Raw genomic sequence first — 18330 nt, 5'->3', positions numbered from 1 at the left:
TTTTTTTAAGATTTTATTTATTTATTCATAAGAGACACAGAGAGAGAGAAAGGCAGAGACACAGGCAGAGGGAGAAGTAGGTTCCATGCAGGGAGCCTGAGGTGGGACTGGATCCTGGGTCTCGAGGATCATGCCCTGGCCTGAAGGCGGTGCTAAGCCACTGAGCCACCCAGAGATCCCCACTCTAATTTATTGTATTGTATTGTATTGTATTGTATTGTATTTTTTAAGATTTTATTTTTTAAGATTTTATTTATTTATTCATGACAGAGAGAGAGACAGAGAGACAGAGAGAGAGAAGCAGGCTCCATGCAGGGAGCCTGACGTGGGACTCCATCCCCAGTCTCCAGGATCACACACTGGGCCAAAGGCGGCGCCAAACCGCTGGGCCATGGGGGCTGCCCTCTAATCAATTTTAAAGACAACTTTCCAAATGTGATTCAAATTTTATGAAAAAAAAAATTAACAACTCTTTCCAAGTAATAGCTTTTCTACTTCATCTTTGTCAAAAACATGAGTTAACATCTTTTTTGAAAAGGCTTTGATGATACTGGAGGAGATGGTTAAGAACTCCACATGAACAAGATTAAAAAGCTTAGATGATTAGAAATTGGAAACTGTGCTCCTTCTAAAAAGAATCAAGATTGGTTTGCCATGTGTTATTGAACTATTTGGACAAATGGTGGGAACCTAATAAATAAATATATGTCGACTGATTAAATTTGAGAGTGTCCTTCACATAAGTGAAGTAATTTTTGCCCAGTTTGTATCCTAAATGATTTTTAGGAGGCTTATGCCAAGTTACTTATGCATTAAGGCTCTCAAAATAGAGTAAGAACCTTATTAGATGAGAGGAAAGATCTTAACCACTACACTTTCATGCATGGTGCTCCTCTACTGCGTGTCACCTTTCACTTTGTACTTCTTAGGAGCGAAGGGACACGCATGGGACACATATTCTCATTACATGATAAAAGGAAACTCTTTCTGATACTTAATTCTCAAATTAATGGGCCCTATGTCTTGTCATACAGAGAGCACCAAACAACTTATGGATAATGCCTGAAATTTGTTTCAAAGAGCTCCAGATGCGTCCTTCAATTGGCCATTTCTTAAAAAAAAAAAAAAAAAAAAAAAAAAAAAAAGCAAAGGGCATAATATTAAAAGGTAATTCTATAGAGATATTTCTGCTGTCGGGGAGGCAAATAAGAGAGATTATTTTCTTCTCCATGGGCGAAGGGAGTCTTTAAATTTGAGAGAAAGATACAAGTGGACGGAAGTTCTGCAAAGAGAGCTGCAGGCACACAGGTGTTTGGTACTGCTAACGAGCAATTCCGTTGGCAGAACTACAGAGACATAAACCAAGCAGCCACATAGGCTGGGCGCGGAAGGCTTTGTTTTTATGTTCCATAGTCCTGCTTGCTTTAGTGAACCCATTTCTTTTAATAACCAATCAAAGCTCTCATAATAGAAATCTAGGCTGAAATGTCCAACAGCTGGCTAAGAATCCATTATTCTACATTTGGAGGAATGTTTCATGCCAAGCATGCATTCTCAAATGGCATACACAATTCAACCGAGAAAACTTAGCTTTCAGGGTCAGTGTATAGATGATGGCCAGGACTTCTGACTTCATTTGGTCTCAAGTGACATAGGAAAAGGACCATAAAAATAAAGTGTTCACAGAGATGTGTTTTCTCGTTTGAATCTCTCTGTATGTATTCTAACGTGAGAGAGTGTCTACACCAAAGCAGAAATCTCAGGCAATAAATTTGGATATCCGTGCATGAATATATGCACACCCACATACATGTACATAGGCGCATATACACATACGTGGATATATTTAATTGAATGACTTCTTTAAGTGCTAACTACATGCCAGGTTGTAAAAGTGTCCTTAGAACTCTATATGAGAGACTGTATTACCCAATCATGTCAGCTGTTTTCAGCACCCACTGGGTGATCTTTCAATTGAGAGAGCTTTAGGATGCAGAACTGTTGCTATGTATTTGGCCCATCATCTTTCTTCTGTGCTAAGGTCTTATGACACTGACCACTGTTTATAGGGCCCCCACTAGCTCAATTTCGTTCTTGATTCTACCGCTAAAAACATATCGCACAAGTAAATAACATGTTCGTTGATATCATTCTGAAAACAGGAAGAGATTTTAAAAAACAACAATAAACTGCATGCTATGGCAAAAGAATATGGTGCTGACTTTTGCATAGTCACAAAATCTGGGACAGATTATTCAACGAACTCTCTGGAAGCTGACAAGCTTATAAAAGCAATCCTAATAAAATATTTCTGCATTCTGCATATATAACAAAGTTATAGCATGTCACTTGCTCTATAAATTGTCACTATTACCGCTTGGAGCAGAAGGAAATGTACATATATAAAGATATATATGTGCATGATTTCATATTCCCAGAGGAAACTGAAAAATTATGTGCATTAAATAGTGTTTTAATTGCAATATGAAAAACTGCATTTAAGCAATAGTTCATGATCCCACAAGGGTAAAGTCACATGTAAATGCTGTCTAGTATAATGGGGAAAGAATGGCCTTTGTGGACACTCCGGCCTGGGTGCAAATTCTGACCCCATCACTGGCTGGATCTACTATCTCGAAGCCAATCCCTCTAATCGTCTGAGACTCAGTTTCCCTATCAGTAAAACAGAGATATTAAATATCTGTTTTACAGAAAACTAGAGAATAAATAAGTCCCTTACCCATTGCTATTGTTGTCAAATTATTAAATCAATTAGGAAGCTAAATGTAGAGATCTAGGGTTGGTTCCTCTATGGATTACCTGCTGGCAAATATCATTAAGAGTATGTAACACTTATTCGATTTAAGACTGAAATCCAATAAACATTTTTTCAGCTCTCAAATTCCGTGATTGTCTGAGTATATATGAGAGAAGGATGTGAAATTCCTCTGAAGACCAATTTTAGGAAAACTATTCTAGAATATATGTGGGAACAATTAGCCTAAGCTTAGCATTTTCATTAATCTGTTTTCTGATAAATCTATATTCTTTGCCTGTACTTACATAGTAGGCAGTTGTTCCTACCACGTTTGCTGTCAAAAGCATGAAGCTCTGTGCTCTCATGTGTCCTTACCTGTACTTGCCACTCCTCTTTAAAGGCCTACTTCCAGTATTTCTCATCTTTCAACCTTACTGTGTCTGCTCCAGCCCATGGGTTAGTTCTACTCTGAAAAAAGCTTGGGGTTCTTTTGGGGACATAAGACTCTATCCTTCTTTGCTTAGCACTGAGTTGGGCACAGCAAGTTCTCGTCCTTGCTTGTAGAAGAGCTGAAAGTTTCTGAAGGTCTCACACAATTGCAGGCATTATCAGTAAAAATAAATTGGAAAAAAAAAAAACACAACTTTTTCATCTTCTCTACCAGTAGAATTCCCATTTCAATTGTTTGTATAGATTTTAGGTAAACCCTGTGGAAATCATGAGAACTCTCTTTTCAGCAACTGAAGGTCTACCCAACTAGAACTAGTGTATTCACGTGTTGTTTGACACATACGATGTCAAGCTTAAAAAAAGGCTACGATCACATCTTCCCGAGCTATCCTCGCTGGACAGAAGGGAAATGAACCCTGCCAGGCTTTCATCTTTTGCCCCTCCAGACCCACCCGCCATCCCCCTCCACCCTGTTCTATGTCCTGCAAAGCCAAGCTACAAAGACAACTCTCACAGTTCTTTTTTTCTGCAGGCATCCAATTGGGTTTGGCTAATAGCAGAAACTGGCAGGTTAGAAGATGGGAAGAAATTGAGACTAGGATACCTATTCCCTTGATTCACTCCCTGCCTGGCTGTTATCACACCTCTCAGCTCCTATCTAGTAGCTGATTCCACAGCTACCTTCTCCTGGGTTCTGATAGACATTCTCTCTCCTTGCCCTTGTCCTGTCAGCCTGCAGAATAGAATTAACTCTTCTCTGTTACTGCCTCTGGGGTCTGGTACTATCTCTTGCTGGTTTTCCTAAATCTAGCCATACCATTATGAACAGTGCTCTATTAATTCTCTCAAATCACACCAGTCTGAATATGCCCTTGAATATGCCATCTTCCTACCAGGTGTCTGCCAGGACCCTGACTGAGCCTTGAATCTAGTCTTAAAATACCAGGAATCACTTTGGACCAAAGCATCAAGGCTTATTGTTACAGCAGACTTATCATAGAAACAGCTATAGTGAATAAACAGTCCCCCTTTACTAGCAAATATTACTATTGCCTTATGGTAAAGCAACAGTTGAATTTATGCTATAAACCATCTCAAGGTGAGAATGAAGACTATAGAAACAAAATGAGATTACACAGAAGCTAAATCTAGAAGGTTATAATCTCGTACAAATATCACAAGCCCACCAAAACCCAGCTTTATCTGTTCCCACTGTCATTGAAGAATATCATTAAGTAAGTAGAGAGATGGACAAATTCTTGAACTTCAATAAAAGAGCCGAGAAAACAGAACACATACTGTTATGGACATAGTACTAAAGCCCACTGAAGCTTTCATATATTCGGGTTGCACCCTCTTACTGCAATAGAGTACCTATAAATATAAATATCTGCACAGGGATGTAAGTTTTTTTAAATATAATAAATCCACTGTAAACTGGAATCCCATATTAATGCAATGGTGCTTTGCCCTGTAGTCTGCTCTTCCTAAGATCTTATATTTTTAGAACCAACACTAGTTTGTATGGGCAAGTAGGCTTCTCACTGAAGAAATGTTCTTGACCTGCCCCCTTTGGTTAGGTTTCTGGTTACTCACCTGCAATCCCAAACCTTCCTACTGGGATAATGTTTTTGGTAGCCTCATTTGCCCAAAATGCCCCGTACTTCACATTGCAAGATTACTCATACCCACCTTTCTTAATTTTCTTTCTTCCTCCTCTTCCATTCCCTGCTACCCTCACTCAAGGACAACTGAAAGAGGGTGGAAAAAAAAGTTCAGCTCAAAATGTACATTGAGATCTCATCCATATTCTGTACCAATTTCCAGACCATAAAACTCCTTACTGGCAGAGAAAGTGTTCTGTGATAATGCCTAAATAGTCCCTTTTACCTTGTACTTAAAATAAAGCACACCTTGAGTGCAGGTTTTAGAACAGTGGCATACAATGACAGAAGTCAAAAGAGGCCAAAAAAGGGAGTCTTCCCTTTAGCAGTTCCGTCTTGTTAGTGGACCCAAAGGCCCCCTTCACTGAAAGCACCTAAGTGAGAAGGCTTGCTTAAGGATGTGGTAAGTGTGGCATCTGTAAGATGAGGGAGTAAGGAAGCACTGATGACCCTATTTCATCCCTTCCAGTATGCCAGAAGGTGCAGCCCCCTGGAACTGACGCCCAGTCACACTACTGATGGCAAAGATGACAGACTTCTAGCCCAGAGTTGCGGTTCTGGGCTGTCGTATCCACCGTAGGTAATAACCACTCGCAGCAAGTACAGTGCCTGCCCTTCAGACTTATCACTCCTGGGTAGCCCAATCCCCACCCCCTCCCAGCCCCCACCATGACTGCCCAGTATTCAAGTTAATAAACTGCTTGAATAAATGCTTGAATCAGGTTGACTTTACCCATTCATTCAGTTTGCAAGGTCCACTTCCTTAACTCTGAGGCAGAGTGATTTGTACTTACCCTCTGCTGTCAGGGTTTGGGCAGCAGGTGGTTACCCTAGCTCATGGCTGTGTAGCCTCAAATTAGCAACTATACCCTATGACTCATCTTCAAAGAACTTTCCTGTCTGAAACTAGTTCATCTTCCCCACATGTCCTTGTGAGGTAAGTGCCCTGTGCTCATCTGCAGGTTATAAATGAGGAAATCGGAGATGAGAAGGTTACGGGCTGTGCCAAAGGTTATTAAGGGTGTCTGCTGGGGAATGAAGTCATAACGCAGTGATCCAGGCCTTTCCCCCATGCTTTGACCACCTTATTCTCTGGGCTTCTATGAAGGTATAAACAGAGTCTAGTAGATATGTGCTTTGACCACCTTATCATTCTCTGCGCTTCTATGAAGGTGTAGACAGAGTCTAGTAGATATGTGCATTTCAAAGGGGGGGGGGAATTATTATGATTTGGTCCTGCTAAATAAATACTTTGGATATCTTTCTGAGGAGAACTCATATTAGAAGTTATCTCACTCATATCTTTTCCAGCAAAGATATCTTATTAGATAGATTCAGTACTGTCTCCTAGAAAGAAAGCTTAGAAGATACATCTTCACTGCTCTTCCTGGGAAATGCATGAAGAGGTTCATCCTTGGACCCTCAGGGACACAAATCAGCACACAGGCCACTTCAGGTCACTGCCAGTCCAGGCCTGTGAAGTGTCCATAGCAGAATTACATCATGGCACGGTCTCCTTTACACACTTCACCAAGGCTGTTGACGCTTCGCAACACATTTCTGGTCTCTGATCAGCTCCCTGGAGCGCGCATACAGCAGTATTTCAACCTTCTCTATTACTAGCCTTCCTGACTTTGCCAAAGAAAACCAGGATTGGCTAGTTACCAGGGCAAAGCTTCAACCATCAAAACCATGTCCTTTTTCCCTTCTGGGTTCCTCTTCCTCCTCCCACCTTCTAGATGAGGACCTGCCCTGAGTTTCATGCCCTTACGTAATTACTATTTACCTTGCTATAGTATGTAATTACCATTACTCTTCTTAGGGACTACATTCACTCTCACACATTCAACTCCCATGCCTTGTCAATTCCTAAATCAGGCCCATCCCTGACCTGAGGAGGCTGGACTACCAACTATAATTTTCTGCCATTTTTATATAGCATGAGTTGGAGTAGATGACTATTTCTCTTAGAGAATGACTCCTCCCGACAGACATTAAAAGATTGCTGCAATAATTAAAACATAGTTGTGGGGATCCCTGGGTGGCTCAGCGGTTTGGCACCTGCCTTTGGCCCAGGGTGTGATCCTGGAGTCCTGGGTTCGAGTCCCATGTCGGGCTTCCTGGATGGAGCCTGCTTCTCCTGTGTCTGTGTCTCTGCCTGCCTCTTTCTCTCTCTCTCTTTCTCTCTCTCTCTGTCTCTTATGAATTAGTAAATAAAATCTTAAAAAAAAAACAAAAAACAAAACATAGTGGCACATGAGTAGACAAATGGAACAGAACAGAAAGTCCAGAAATAGACTCAAATACACATGGGAATTTGTTATATGGTAAAGGTGGCTCCTCAAACCAGTAAGATAAGATTTTACTCTAAGAAGTTGAATTGGGACAACTGGATAACCAGGGGAAAAAAAAAAGACTGGATACATAGCTTATGCCACACACATAAAACAAAGCCATAAAAGTTCCACAAGAGAAAATTCTGAACACAGAACAGCATTAGATAATCATAAGGAATTACCGGGGTCATAGTATTTAGAGGTTACATTCTAAAGAGTCCTTATGTGTTATTGATACATACTGACATACTTAAAAGAATATTCCTAGTTGATGAAGCTGGAGGATGGGCAGTTGGGGCTCATTATACTATTTTCTCTAATTTGTGTATGCTTAAAATTTCCCATAATAAATTTTTTTTTTTTAATACCAGAAGAAAATATGAGTGACTTCCTTGGATCAGGGGAAGGCCTTTCCAATTATGATTCAAAACCCAGAAGGCATATAATTAAAATGATAAATTCAATTACATTAAGCAATAAGTTCTACATGACCAAAAAATACCCTAAGAAACAGAAAACCTGGAAAAAATATCTTCAACTTATGTCACAGACAAAATAATGGAAATCTCACTAATATGGAAAGAGCTACTAGAAATCAATAAGAAAAGTAACCTAACATAAAAATAAGCTAAGAAAACTAGTAGATATTTCATAGAAAAACAAACAAAATAGTCTTGAAACACCAGGGAAAAAAAATAAGCATCTTTTCAAATACAAGCAATGCAAACTAAAACTATACTTTATAACTTCAGATTTTGACTAGTCTGATAGGTAAAAATGTTTTCTAATGCTGCTTTTTAAGGAGACCATGGGAAATCAGTTGTTTTCATATACTGCTGGGAGAAAGGTGACTGCTTAGGAGCAACTTGGTAGCTATTAAAATATCAAGTGCATTTACCCTTAACCCAAAATCTCACTCCTTGGAATTTTTTCAATATACAGCCTGTACACATGAACAATGGCACACTGCGTGATGGTCATTGCAGCATTATAATAGCAAATGATTGGAAACAACCCATGTCCATCGGAAGCTGTGTGTATATATGCACACAAACAAATAGAATATGCATACACAATGAAATATAACACAGTCATTAAAAAAATGAGGATGTTCCTATATATAGCCACCATGAAAAAAAGCTCTCGGGTACAGATACATATATGAATGGAGAAAGATACAGAGCTATGGATATCATTTAATTTTTTGTGAAGAGAAAATAAAATAAAAATTACTCTATATATTTACTTATATATGCATAAATACACTCAGCAACAATACACAGGAAATGAACAGAAGTGATGACCTATGGGTGAAGGAACAGGGTAAAAAAAATCACATAAAAGGACAGAAGAAGGAGGAAGATTTCTCAGAATGTATCTCATTTTACTGATTTATTGGTTTTTGACCCACATAAATAAAAATTTATTAAAACATATTTTTAGAGAGGGAGGTGGGGGAGGGGCAGAGGGAGTGCAAGAGAGAGAGAATCTTAAGCAGCCTCCACGCCCAACACAAAGGCGAACTCAGGGCTCTATGTCACAACCCTGAGATCAGGACCAAATAGTAGATAATTACAAAATAGCATTTTTTATTTGGCTTTGAAGTGAATCGTGTGGTGGTAGGCAACACAGTCATAGTGGTCTGCAAGACGAGCAGAGAACATAGATAAGGAAGAGAAGCCGAAGAGAAGCATTCTATCCATTTGAGTATCTTGTGATTGTTGACTATAAGCAAGATATCTTTTGCACTACAGGCCAATAGCGGCTAATGTTTTCATCTCCAAAGTCCATTTCTATTTTGCCTCGACCCTAGACCCCGATTCCACATTTAGAAGGAGTTATCTAAACTGTATGCAGAAGATAGTTATCCATTTTTAAGATTAAAAAAGTACAATTGCCATGAAAAGTGTCTGCCCCACACAAGATAAATTACATTAACATGCTATACAATTTTGACAAATGTCAAAAAGAGTTTTTATACACTCATTAGCCCATGTTGTTTTGCTGGCCCTAAATGAACAATTTCTGTTAGGCTCTCTGAATCATTAGAAGGAGCTCATCTCCTGTGACTCCATTAGAGATTCTACGATTCTAGATTTTAGGCTTTCAAGTTGAAAAGAGGCAACGACCTGGGAAGCCCTCGCATCAAGGCTTCATGGTAAGAGGGGCCTAGGACTCACTCCTGTAGGAAAGGAAGTGATGGCTCCTTGTGCCCTTCTAGCGAGGGGGAATTTCCTGCTATTTGGCTGAGTGACCAGCTATCTATTTGCCATCCCTGGGCTATTTCTCAGGATTTCGGTTTCTTTACATGTAATCAAGCGTCAAAAGTTAGTGCCAACATTGGGCAAGGCACTTCACATCCCGGTGCCTCAGTTTCCTCCTTGTAAAAAGGAGAGAACAATAATGACCTCAAGCGAGTAATTAATACATCTCAAGAATGTAGAAGAATTCTGGAAAATAGTCTGAACTCAGTAAATATTAGCTACTCACATGTGGCATCTTAGAGATATCTTTAAAACTCGCTCTTCCAAGCCAGGCTTCCAGGGCTACCTCCTGAGAAGTTCCAGAACACATCCTCTGTCACCGTTTTCCTTAGACTAATTAGCTATGGTACAAATGGAAATTACTCTCATAACTTCAACTTCACCAGTGTTGAATGATTTACATAATCCTGTAGCTAGGAGGTCCCACAACTGCATTCCTTTCTTTGGCAAATGTGTACACTTTCCTCCTAAGGCGGTATTTGCTCACGTCTTGTCTGAGAAATGACTCCAGGCTAGGGTTAGGTGGAGAAGGCCAACGCTTTCCCCACCCTCTGTGCAAGGGCCTAAAACCATGCAGACCATCTAGAACATTACAAAAATGGTCCCCAAATCATCTGGTCTTAGGAAAGAAAATGGAATCAAACTCTGTGTCCCTGATGGGCAAAGAGAGGACGGACGTTTTCCTGGTTAAAAGTTTCAAAAACATGCCTCTGCCACACTTGAAATTTTCACACATGATTTCTTTCCTTATACTTTATTCATTTAAAATGCACAGCAATTTAATAAAATAATCCAATTTATAGACTCTAAATGAGCTAACTACTTTTATTCAGTTATTCAATCAATATTTATGGAACACCTACCATGTGCCAGGCACCACTTGGTTCACAGCCATAGCTTCGGTCCCTAAAACAAAGCTCCTGCTCTCAGTTGTAGGACTTTCCAGTGACTTGCTGATGCTTTTCTCCATGTGTCCTGATGCAGGATAACTTCCTTTCCTAAGCTAACATTTACTGGACGCTTATGGGTGTCAGGTACCTAACATCATTAGCTCATGTAATTCTTACAACAGCCCTATGAGGTGGGTACTGTTATCAGCCCCACTTTACAGACAAGGAATGTGAAGTTTAATAAGAGGATAAGTAACTTGCCCAAGACTACAAAGTTAGCAAATCATGGATAGAATATAAATTAGGTTCCAATTTCAAACTTCTCCATTTTAATCCCTACACGATGGTGCCTTCAAAACTTCTTAAACAAAGCTTGCTATGATGGATTTCTAAAATGGTCTCTTTTCAAAAAAAAATAAAAATAAAAATAAAATGGTCTCTTCTGCGTTTTCCTTGTTTGGTTTGCTAAGTTTTCTTTTTTTTTTTCTTTTTTTGCTTCTTCTGTACAATGCCTTTCTAACATCTAGAAAATGATCATTTAAAAGCAACTGTATCAAGTCATAGGACCATGGCAGAGGAGGCTAAGAAATAACAGCCAGTTGTACATAAATATTTAAATATATGCACTCCACTCCACTTAGTGCATTATTCAGATTCTGGGCTTACACAAAAAGGTTTCCAGAACTTACCAGCTGCTTCCTTTTGTGATCTCAATGATTCCCGCCCAGACAAGACTCAAAGGACCCATTTTCCAAATCAGCTTCCTCGTATTGACACCTGGTCATTGATGTCATTCTCCTCTCCTGCCAATCCTAAACTGACGAGGGAGGAGAATTTGAATTGTCTCTCCCTAATTGCTTCCTTTCCTTTTCCCCAAACCTTGCATTTTTTTTTTTCTTCCCGTAGAACTCCCTAAACCAAAAGCATAGTCTGGTGAAGTGAGTGTGATTAAGCAAATTAAGAACCGGCTCAGGGAGTCACTGTAATTGCTCTAATCAGGGTACTTTCCCTGGCCCTGTTCGAGGGAAGCCTGGCCAGCCTAGAACATCCACTCCTTGTCAGTCGGTGGTGTGTCAGCAGATGGCAATCACTGCTTCTATTTTTCCAGGTTAATGTGAGATTAAGTATCGGGCTTTGAACCCTAATTATTCTCCCCAATGATTTCTTTTAATTGGTCTACCAAAAAATCCCTGAATGCTCCCAAAGCCCATGCATCACACTCTTTGATGGGAAGAAGAATGTGTGTGCAAAGGGTGGGGAAGGGGGGGGGGCAGTTCCTATCTCCCTCTCTCACCAAATTCAAGCTCCTTGAAGGCAGGAGTCATCTTTCGTCTCCAGCAATGGCTCGGCATGGAGCAGGTGTCCAAATGTTTGCTGAATATTACGGAATGCAGAAATGAGATGTGAAAGCCACATTTTCTCTCAAGGAGCATTTTATGAGACGATGAATTTAATAAGAGAAAAACACTGCATAAGGTATGCACGTATTATAGGCTACACTGAAGCGAGAATGTAGAAAAGACTGGGCCGGGGCTCAGTACATACTTTACAGCAAACATCATCTGATTTCTCACCGTTAACTCAAAATAGCTACAGGTTTAAGGCTATATGAGAAAGAGGCGGACATACAGAAGTACCAGACTGACACCAAATCAGGAGCTTCCTTCAGGAAAAAGGCAACGGCAGGAATAATCAACATTCTCACAAGCTTGATTTGGCTATGAAATGCTTCGGAGAAAAATCCAGAACCTCAGAAATCTGATAGCTACATAAGGGCTACAAGACGGTTGTATATTTAAATCTTGCCACCCCGCTTAGGCTGTTGCTTGACTTTCTGTAGTTTTTGGCAACGGCAGCTCACAAAGCAGAGTTGAGAGAGCTGTCACAAGAATTCCTTTGGGTCTGGGTTCACTGGGCCCTGCAGACAAATCTAAGAAAATCTGGCAACGTTCTGCTGCAGCACGGCCACCCAATGTCGTCCTCATTTACTCGGCTTCCTTTCGCGTGGGTCATTACATCGAGCACTGGATTAGAAGATGTTATGTTTTGACACCATCAACCCATATTGATTTTAGGAGTGTTTTCTTAGCTGAGAAAGTATTAGACTTTTAAAATGGAAAATGTGTGTATACACACACACACACACACACACACACACACACACCTCTTTTATTCATTTAAGAAGCATTCTTGAACACCTACTGTGCACCACACACAGGACCAGAAACAAAAGGTTAAGACATGGTCCATGCCCTAAAGCATTTTGGATACCGTGATGGAAGCAGCCCATGTACAAACAGCAAATGTGGGCCTGTTGCTATGGAAACAATGGATTACGGCGTGTTACTAATTCCTCCATCCTTACTTTAAAAAAGAAAAAAATGATTTGAAAGAGAGAGTGAGCATGTCTGAGTGGGGGAGAGGGGGGTGCAGAGGGCGAGGAAGAAACTCAAGCAGACGCCCCACTGAGTGTAGAGCCCAACCCAGGGCTCCATCTCACGATCCTGAGCTCACAACCTGGGCTGAAATCAAGATTAGGGCCCTCAACCTACTGCGCCACCCGGGGGCCCCCACCTTTACTTTTCTAAAATGCCAGTGATTCCTGTAGCTTGCCGTAGGTAGAGAAACATACTAATTGCACTGAGACCACGCAGGGAACACCCCAGAAATAAGCAAATCTCGAACGAACAGATCTACACACATTTAGTTTGGCCAAGTAGAGGAAATGCCTCAGGAAACACTTTTTTTTCTCAAAAAAAAAGAGAAAAAGAAAAAAAAAAACCCCAGCAGGTTGGCTGAGACTTTCCACAGATCTCCCCAGAATAAGTGGATGGGCGCAGATGAGCGCGCGGGCTCGTAGCACTGAGCGGGAATCGTGTTGAGGCTCTGTCTCCAGATCCAAAACTAGGAACTGGGCAGCCTGGTGCTTTGGGGATTTCCAACAAATTCATAGCTCCCACGTCCCCATTCTTGGTTCAGCGATTTCACCTGCCAGCAAGTTCGGTTCTCCCAGAAGCATACAGTCCACTAGATAAGTCAAGCTTGGAGGGGGAAAATCACATGTTTTACTGATCACCAGCTTACCCCAAATTAAATCCCCAGTATAGTAAGACGACGTGCCTGGCCTGCCCCTGCCCCCCTCAGGGTTTATCACAGCACGCTCACCTTACCTTCCTGAAGGCATTCCACTTATCCAAGAAAGAAAGAAAAAAAAAAAAAAAGGTATCTTTCCCTATGACTCCGATAATCTTGACTTACATGAAGAAGTATCTGCCACCCACTCACCGAGACACGATGAGCACTCACTCTCACAATGAACATAACACAACAATTTATTTTCTGGGAATATATTAGACTAGGAAAAAGTTGGATGCGACATCCTGTGAGCTGCTAAGACACAGCACGTGAAGCCTGCCAAGGGCTCTTTGGCTATTTGGGACAGATGCAGCCTCCTTGGCGGATCCCAGTGTTCTGATAGCCCAGGTGGCAATCCTCACTCACTGGAACTTTCTCTCTATGCACTGTGAGTATCTGGAGCTTTTCAAAGGCTGTGCTGACCAAGGACTAACGGCCAGACTCATTACAACTGGTCCCAGAAATGCCTGGGGGGAGCTCCCTGGGTCCCAGGACCGAGTCCCACATCAGCCTCCCTGCATGGAGCCTGCTTCTCCCTCTGCCTGTGTCTCTCTGCTTCTCTCTCTCTCTCTCTCTCTCTCTCTCTCTCTCATGAATAAATAAATTTAAAAATCTTTAAAAAAAAAATTGGTCCCAGAAGAGACTTCTGCCTTGAGTCAATCTTCAAGAGAGCATCCCACATGGAGAACATATTGACCTGCTGCTAAGGCCTTCCATATCCAAGCTAAATCCTTAGACTTTCCATCTTGTCTTGGGACAATGCCAGAATCCCAGTGTCCTTCTGATAATTAAGTGACCTCTCCTGCCCACACACCAAAAATGGCTAGTTCTTGGAAAATATCGGAGATCAAAATTCCTTTAAGCAAATCCACGTGAACTACCTAATATGTGATAACTGCTGTAAAGCTGTATCGACGTCAAATTTTAAATTTAAGAAAGTTCTTTGACCCAAAGAACTGGCCGGAAGGGCCATCATGCATGAAAGGACTGCAGTGAGCACAGGGCCGAGTTGGATCAATAATTAAAACAAGTGCTATAGGAATGCCACATACGCACTATTATGTAGAAACAAAATGTGAAAGATGAGTCTTTGATTAGATAAAGTGCATTCACATATAATTCTTTTTTTTGATTCTGACAACTGCATGGTGAGATAAGCAAGGGAGATGTTACTTTACTAATCCCATTTTACAGATGTGGAAACTGGGACCCAAAGAGGCTTAGCCAAGGGCATCTTGCAAATAAGTTGGAAAATTCCAGGGAGTGGTCCTAGCACGGTCTCCCTGTTGTGTAATTTTGTTGCCACACCATGCCGCCTCCTTGCCAAGTACCAGGGGAGGGAGAAGAGGGAGCGTGGAGGATGTGAAGGGTGAGCTATAGGGGTTACAGGTAGGCAACCAGAAGGATGATGGGTCTTTACAGGGAAAGGAAGAGAGAGAGATGGGCAAAGAGCAGGACCACAGCCTTGAAGGCAGAGCCTGGGGAGAGAATGATTTACTGAAATGGAATGTATACTAGAAGCAGTGGGCAATAGGGTTTGAGAGGAAATTAAATAATCATGGAACTTTCAGAAGGTCGGTATCAGCAGCCGAGTTTTGGCCTTTCAGACAATGGGGCTATTTTTTAAAGGAGACGGACATGATAAATACAGAGGTAAAAGAGCTGATATGGTATTTGTACAGTAGAGGGTTAGAGGGGTAGAAGGTGGGAGGCAAAGAATCTGGGTTTCTGGAATCCAGGAGAGGGAGGATAGCAAAGGGCCGGCACAGTTCTGAAATGTGGGGATGGCTGTGCTTTACAGAATTCATCACCCACATTCGTTTGCACATCATTGACCAACAGCAAAGCTAAAAATACTCTGGTCATAAGGAGCAAGGCATGTAAAAGAGGAGAATGATTGGTGCTTTCAATTTTATAATGGATTAAGCCATTTTAGGTTGGTTGACTCAAAATTTGTAAAATTCGCTGTCTTCAGGATTGACGGAGGTAAAATTACCCGCATTTCTAGGCCTTATATTAGCGCAACTTTCTGCATTCTGTTGATCAAGTGAGCTGGAGGCGGCCCGCAGGCCTGTTGCAGTTCCAACACACGAAGGGGATTTGAGGAGGGTAGGGGCAACTCTGGGCCCCTCACCCACACTTAAATGAGAATAGGTCAGATTGTGTAAAATTGCTTTTATTATGATAAATCACAACATTTCATGTGGGTAAAGGGTTCCATAGTTTAAAACATCTGAAAAGCCCCTGATCTAGTTAAATCTCAGCCCAAACAGAGGAAGAAGCAGAGACAGGCCCCTGCAGTGCCTTTTCCAAGGTCACAGGGCAAGGAAGACCAACTGATGGGGCATTTTTTTTTTTTTTTGGATGGGGCATTTTTGCACAGCAATGGAAACAATCAATCAAATGAAAAGGCAACCTACCCACGGAATGGGAGAAAACATTTGCAAACCAATGTCTGCTAAGACATTAATATCCAAAATATATAAGCAACTCATAACAACTCAATAGCAAAACACCAAATACTCCAATTAAAAAATTGCATCATTGGGGGAATACCAATCAAAACTGTAATGAGGTATCACCTCACCCCTGTAAGAATAGGTTTCCTCAGAAAGCAAGAGATAACCATCATAGGATCGGATGTGGAGAAAAGGGAACCCCGTTCACTGTTGGTGGAATGTAAATTGGCTCAGCCACTACAGAACAGTATGGAGGTTCCTCAAAAATTAAAAATAGAACTCCCATATGACCCAGTAATCCTACTTCTGGGAATATATTCAAAAGAAATGAAATCATTATCTTGAGGAGATATTTGCACTCCCACATTTATTGCAGCATTATTCACCACAGCCAAGATACAGAAACAACCAAAGTGCCCATCAATGGATGAATGAATTTTAAAAATGTGGTTTCCTGGAATATTTTTTCACCCGTATTATTGCATGTTATTATTGCATGTTATTCAGCCATAAAAATAGAAATCCTGCTATTTGTGACGTGAATCCAAGTGGGGGTACTATGCTAAGTGAAATAAGCCAGAAACGGACAAGTCCTGTATGCGACCACTTAGATATGGAACCTAAAAAAGTCAAAATAATAGAATCAGAGAGTAGAACGGTGGTTGCCAGGGGTTGGGTCAAGTAGAGGAAATGGGGAGATGCTGGCCCAAGGGCACAGTCTTCCACTTATAAGATTAATAACTTCTGGCACCGTAATGTAGAGCCTGGTGACCAGAGTTGATAATACTGAACTGCATATGTAAAATTTGCGAAGAGTAAATTTTGAGTGTTTTTCGCTAAATAAATAAATAAATAAATAAATAAATAAATAAATAAATAAAACAACCATGTGAGGTCACAATGGAGATGTTAACGGACAGGATGGTGGTCATCACCGCGCAACGGATACATTCGCCAAACATCACACCCACGTTGGGCACCTGAACACGAGTCTGTCAATTTCATACACAATTTGTCAATTTGACCTCAGTAGGGCTGAGGGCGTGGGGGGAGAACTGGGGCAACTGAAACCTCAGAAAACAAAATTCATTTCATGGCCTTTGACATCCAGGCTTCGCCCAGGCCCTCTACGGAGCCTGTGGTGGATCCAGTCCCGGATGCCCCCATGCGGGCAAAGGTGGCGATGGGGACACATGGGGACACACTGGGCCAGAGCGCTGGGAGGTGCACGCCAGGACCCTGCTGGGGGTCCTCCCACCCACAAATGAAAACTAAGGCGCTTCTAATAAGGATCCAGTTGACACTTCCGGTCTGACTCATTCATATTTCAATATGCACTTATTTCTCCTTTCCCTTTCTTTTAGTTGCCTTTGGAAGACTATCTAAAGCCACCCCCCACCCCCCACCCCCACCACCCAAAAAATCCACCTTAAGAAAAGAGATGTGTGTGCCCTAAGGAGATAAAGAAGTACTGCGCGTTTGGAATTTCCACTGTTACGGAAGAATTATGACCCAGGAGCAGAGAATCGTTAAATCCGCTGGTTTCACTTGTACAACAGCACATAACATCGTACCCGCCACAGCACCGGCCGCTGAATCAGGGAGTTTAGAGGGAGAAGGCCCAGCAGAGCCCCTAGTAAATCTGTCTTTTTGTATTCTAATCATAAAAAGTATTCCCCTCACTTTCTCACACAGGGCCTGGCGTCGCCTTCACTGTGTTTATCAAGACAGACAAAGTGTCTTCACCGAAGCTTGAGCATTTCTCTTCTTTGACAGCAAACGCTGATTAAATCTTCCCAGAGAAGGCGTAGGCAGACCAGAATCCACCTTCTCGCCAGGCACAGAGGGACAGACTTTACAATTCTGGTATGTCCTCTCCTTATTCTCAAGAAAAACACACAAAAGGGATAGAATTTGGGGCGCCTGGGTGGCTCAGCCGGTTAAGCATCCGACTCTTGATTTCGACTCAGGTCTTTTTTTTTTTTTTTTCAAATCTTTTATTTTATTTTATTTTTATTTATTTATGATAGTCACACACACAGAGAGAGAGAGAGAGAGAGAGAGGCAGAGACACAGGCAGAGGGAGAAGCAGGCTCCATGCACTGGGAGCCCGACGTGGGATTTGATCCCAGGTCTCCAGGATCACGCCCTGGGCCAAAGGCAGGCGCCAAACCACTGCGCCACCCAGGGATCCCTTGACTCAGGTCTTGATCTCAGGAGCGAGAGTTCAAGCCCTGCATTGGGCTCCATGCTGGTGGAGCGCTGCCTACTTTAGAGAAAAATAAATAAAGTGATAGGATTTTGTGCAAAATGTCTACTGAAGACATAGCTGTCTCCATTTTAACTTAGGGTTCAACTATTTCTTACCAGTTTT

The 18330-nt window shown here is 41.6% G+C and overlaps 1 protein-coding gene across 20 annotated transcripts in view; it reads right to left on the bottom strand.

Annotated features, from left to right (window-relative positions):
• The window catches only part of LYPD6B (LY6/PLAUR domain containing 6B), a 166972-nt gene that overhangs the window by 19116 nt on the left and 129526 nt on the right, over positions 1 to 18330 (bottom strand). For 4 of the 20 annotated variants that reach the window (XM_077861669.1, XM_077861663.1, XM_077861673.1 and 1 more), the window contains one exon: positions 4901 to 4959. The exons of 15 other annotated variants lie outside the window; for them this stretch is intronic. The gene's annotated coding sequence lies outside the window, so the exon portion shown is untranslated. Of the gene's footprint in view, positions 1 to 4900; positions 4960 to 11051; positions 11166 to 18330 lie in introns of those variants that run through there. One more of the 20 variants, XM_077861672.1, reaches the window with a different exon arrangement.

Source organism: Canis aureus, chromosome 20 (genome assembly GCF_053574225.1).
Source record: "Canis aureus isolate CA01 chromosome 20, VMU_Caureus_v.1.0, whole genome shotgun sequence".
Taxonomy (NCBI): Eukaryota; Metazoa; Chordata; class Mammalia; order Carnivora; family Canidae; genus Canis; species Canis aureus.
Note: the sequence above shows the minus strand (reverse complement) of the source record. Positions and strands in the feature narration are given on the sequence as shown.